Here is a 4684-nt window from a genome sequence, read left to right as displayed (position 1 = left end):
GGAAAGAGCGTCCCGGGAAGGAGCCACAGTCGCCTGCCTCCGCCCCCCGGCCCGGGCACCGCCCCTCGGCTCTGCCTCGCTGCACTTGTCCCGCCCGCGGCCGGAAGGACCCGGTAAAGGCGCGCCAAGGCCCCGCGCCCAGGCCTACGCAAAGCGCGTTCCACACACTGGCTTTCGGAGCCCCTGGGACGAGCCCGGAGAGGTTGACAGATGAGGAAACTGAGGCTCAGAGAGTGTCCCTTCCCACACTCCAGGCTTGAAGAAAGCTCAGACCACCTTCAGGACAGGCAGACTGGCCGCCGAGAGTGAGTTTTCGAAGGGTCTCAGGGTTTCCCCTCCTGTATACCCAAAACGAGCTGCTCTGGAACGTCTCTGGATCTCAAGACACACACATGATGAAGTACCACCCTGGCTGGAAGTTGTTTTTTGTTTTGTCTTTTGTTTTTGTTTTGAGTCGGAGGCTCGCTCTGTCACCCAGGGTGGAGTGCAGTAGCGCCATCTAGGCTCACTGCAACCTCCGCTTCCCGGATTCAAGCAATTCTCCTGCCTCAGCCTCCCAAGTAGCTGGGATCACAGGCATGCCCCACCACTAATTTTTTTGTATTTTTGGTAGAGATAGGATTTCACCATATTGGCCAGGTTGGTCTCGTACTCCTGACCTTGTGATCCACCCGCGTCAGCCTCTCAAAGTGTTGGGATTACAAGTGTGAGCCACGGCTCCTGGCCCCTGGCTGGAAGTTTTTAACCATGACTCCTCAAATGCAAATGTCATAAGCCAGTGAGATCCTTCCAGATGGATTAGATTAGTATCTCCATTTTACAGATGAAAAAATCCAGGCTGAGAGAGACAAGATAAATCCACCTAAATTCCTCAGTTTGTAAGGATCCAAGTTGGAGCAGGAACCCATGTTTCACCTGGCCCCAAATCTTAGAGCAAGTTTTCTCAATAGTAGGCTATTGACCTTTGGGGTGGGATAATTCTGTGTTTCTGAGCTGTGCATTGTAGAATGTTTAGTAACATCCTGGCCTCTTCCCATTAGATGCCAGTTACAAGAACCCCACACCTCCAGTTATGTCTCAAAATATTGTCAAATGTCCCCTGGGAAGCCCCATCATCCCGAGTTGAGAACAACTGGTAACTTACTATGTGACCCAGTAACCTCTCTGAACCATGGCTTCAACCATAAATTAGGGAGAAGGATAAGCCCAACCACTGGTCTGCTGTTGCACAGTTCTCAGCCACTTTCCAGACAGGGACCTGTGTTGACCGACCCCTCCTCTGTGTCTGTGGCCATAGCAACCTGGAGAACAAGTCTTTAGATAAAGAAAAGCTGACAGAGCACAGTGGCTCACACCTATAATCCCAGCACTTTGGGAGGGTGAAGTGGGTGGATCACTTGAGGCCAGGAGTTCCACACTAGCCTGGCCAACATGGCGAAACTCTGTCTCTACTAAAAATACAAAAACTAGCTGGGCATGGTGCCACCCACTCATAATCCCAGCTACTCAGGAGACTGAGGCAGAAAAATCGCTTGAACCTGGGAAGTGGAGGTTGCAGTGAGCTGAGATCATGCCACTGTACTCCAGCCTGGTAAGACTCTGCCTCAAAAAAAATAAAAAAATAAAAAGGGAGAAAGAGAAGCAGTCACAGGGTGGTAGTGAGGACTGGTGCAAAAGTGACTGTCAAGAACTTAGCACCTAAAGTAGGGGCTCAAAAATATTTGCTGGTATTATTACATCTACTACCTAATATTTCTGGAAATAATCAGGCTAATGGATAGAGAAATAAGCTTGGGATGATGGTTGATGATGATGATGATGATAAATCCAAGAATCCTGCTGTAATTCTTCCACAACAGCGAAAAAGAAGAGCTAATGGTGGGTATAGGACAAACAAGAGTCCTTAAATTCTTAAGTTTCAGCCTGTCATGTTTGGCTTCATGCACTTTGTTCAGCTGCAAAATGATGGGTTCCTCACCCAGGAAAAGATAGTTTGTGTGTGTGTGTGTGTGTGTGTGTGTGTGTTTTCCCTGGGAAAAGATAGTTTTGTGTGTGTGTGTGCGTGTGTTTTCCCTGGGAAAAGATAGTTTTGTGTGTCTGTGTGTGTGTGTTTTCCCTAGGAAAAGATAGTTTTGTGTGTGTGTATGTGTGTTTTCCCTGGGAAAAGATAGTTTTGTGTGTGCGTGTGTGTGTGTGTGTTTTCCCTTGGAAAAGATAGTTGTGTGTGTGTGTGTGTTTTCCCTGGGAAAAGATTGTGTGTGTGTGTGTGTGTTTTCCCTGGGAAAAGATAGTTTTGTTTTGTGTGTGTGTGTGTGTGTGTGTGTGTGTGTGTGTGTGTTTGTTTTCCCTGGGAAAAGATAGTTTTGTTGTGTGTGTGTGTGTGTGTGTGTGTGTGTTTTCCCTGGGAAAAGATTGTGTGTGTGTGGGTGTGTGGGTGTGGGTGTGTTTTCCCTGGATAGATGTTGGAAATCGGAATTGGGGTTTCCACTGGGATTTTTGTTTAAGGGTGCCATCTAGGGGTGTCCGTGTGAATCTTCGAATTCCTCCCACTTCTGGCCTTTTTGCTGAGCCAGCAGGGTTTTGGTTTTCCTTGTGTGATAGCTGCTTCCTCCACCTCATCATGTGTTCCTTCAGGGTTGGGATCCTAGAATCTCTCCATAGCGTCAGGACTTGGCTCTCAAGGAACATGCAATGGTTGGGTAAAATGAATCCATGTGCAGCCTCTCCTGTGTCTTCCCAATTACTTGCTACAATGGACTGAATATTTGTTCCTCTAAAATCCAGATGTTGAAATCCTAACACCCAATGTGATGGGATTAGGCATGGGGCCTTTGGGAGGTGATCAGGTCATGAAGGTGAAGCCTTCCTAAATAGAATTGGTGCCCTTATAAAAGAGATCCCAGTTGGCCGGGTGCAGTGGCTCACACCTATAATCCCAGCACTTAGAGAGGCCAAGGTGGGTGGATTGCTTGAGTCCAGGAGTTTGAGACCAGCCTGGGCAACATGGTGAAACCCGTCGCTACTAAAAATACAAAAGTTAGCTGGGCATAGTGGCAGATGCCTGTAGTCTTAGCTACTTGGGAGGCTGAGGCAGGAGGATCTCTTGAGCCCAGGCAGTCGAGGCTGTAGTGAGCTGAGATCATGCCACTGCACTCCAGCCTGGGCAACAAAGCGAGACCCTGGCTCATTAAAATGAAATGAAATGAAATAAAATAAAATAAAATAGATCCCAGAGAGCTCTCTTACCCTCTTTCCACCATGTGAGAATACAATGAGAAGTTGGCAGCTGCAACACGGAAGGGGGCCTTCACTGCAACCAGACCACCTTGGGGACAACTTGAAACCTCACTGACCTCTCCTCCCCATGTTGGCAGGTTTGGCAAATAAAAACACAGGACACTCAATTAAATCTGAATTTCAGGTAAATAACAGGTAACTTTTTAGTACATGTACAGCCCACGTATGGAATGGGACATGCTTATACTAAAACATTCTTTTACCTGAAAAATTGCTTAACTGAAATTCTAATTAACTGGGCACCTTGCGTTTTGTCTGGCAGCCGTATGCACTTGGAGTTGAACAGATTGAGAAAGGAGGAGGGGTGCAGTGGCTCACACCTGTAATCCCAGCACTGTGGGAGGCTAAGGCAGGTAGATCACTTGAGGTCAGGGTTCGAGACCAGTCTGTCCAACATAGTGAAACCCTATCTTTACTAAAAATACAAAAATAAGCTGAGTGTGTTGGTGCATGCCTGTAATCCCAGCTACTGGGGAGGCTGAGGCAAGAGAATAACTTGAACTCAGGAGGCAGAGGTTGCAGTGAGCCAAGATTGCACCACTGCACTCCAGCCTAGGCAACAGAATGAGACTCCCATCTGAAAAGGAGGAGGAGGAGTAGGTGAAGGAGGAGGAGGAGGGGGAGGGGGAGGGGGAAGAGGAGGAGGAGGAGGAGATGAAACTTGAAGCCTATATCCTTTCTTAAGAATTATCCAACAGAAAGTTGTCAGACAACAAACAATTCTGATACAGGTGAGGTGGCCTGGGGGAAGGCACTTTCATTCTCTTTGGCAGATATTTTATTTATTTTTCATCTTTCCTCAGATTACATGTAGGTATTTGGTTGAAGCCATGGAACAGATTTCATAATCAGGTTCAAACTTTCCTGTTGACCTAGCTATGTGACTATGGGCAGGCTAGTTTAGTGTATCAGTTTCCTCAACCATAAAACTTGTGATAATACTAGTAGTCTAGGTTGTTGAGAAGATTCAAAGACATGATGTCTATTAAGTGCTTACGAGCAGTCTCGGAAGATAGTATATGCTCAATAGGTGGAAACCATTATTATTGTTTTGATAGTTTTGAACATAAGTAGACTTAAAGAACACTAAATTTCAGATGGCAGCATGCCTCCTACTCATACACAGGCCGTAGGGTCCATTAGCTCCACATCACACCCATTCTAATTTTATTTTTTTGAGACAGAGTCTCGCTGTGTCACTCAGGCTGGAGTGCAATGGTATGATCTCAGCTCACTGCAACCTCTGCCTCCTGTGTTCATGCAATTCCCCTGCCTCAGCATCCCAAGAAGCTGGGATTACAGGTGCCCACCACCACACCCGGCTAATTTTTTGTATTTTTAGTAGAGACAGGGTTTCGCCATGTTGGCCAGGTTGGTTTCAAACTCC

The 4684-nt window shown here is 47.0% G+C and overlaps 1 protein-coding gene across 1 annotated transcript in view; it reads left to right on the top strand.

Annotated features, from left to right (window-relative positions):
* Nucleotides 1-1345: 1345 nt before the first annotated feature.
* Nucleotides 1346-4684, top strand: part of DNAH3 (dynein axonemal heavy chain 3) — a 207638-nt gene continuing 204299 nt past the window's right edge. The window contains 1 exon segment of the mRNA XM_064362754.1: nucleotides 1346-1878. The gene's annotated coding sequence lies outside the window, so the exon portion shown is untranslated.

Source organism: Aotus nancymaae, unplaced genomic scaffold (assembly GCF_030222135.1).
Source record: "Aotus nancymaae isolate 86718 unplaced genomic scaffold, 86718_ANA_hifiasm-v0.15.2.pri h1tg000049l, whole genome shotgun sequence".
NCBI lineage: Eukaryota > Metazoa > Chordata > Mammalia > Primates > Aotidae > Aotus > Aotus nancymaae.
This window is presented reverse-complemented; position numbering and strand designations above follow the sequence as displayed.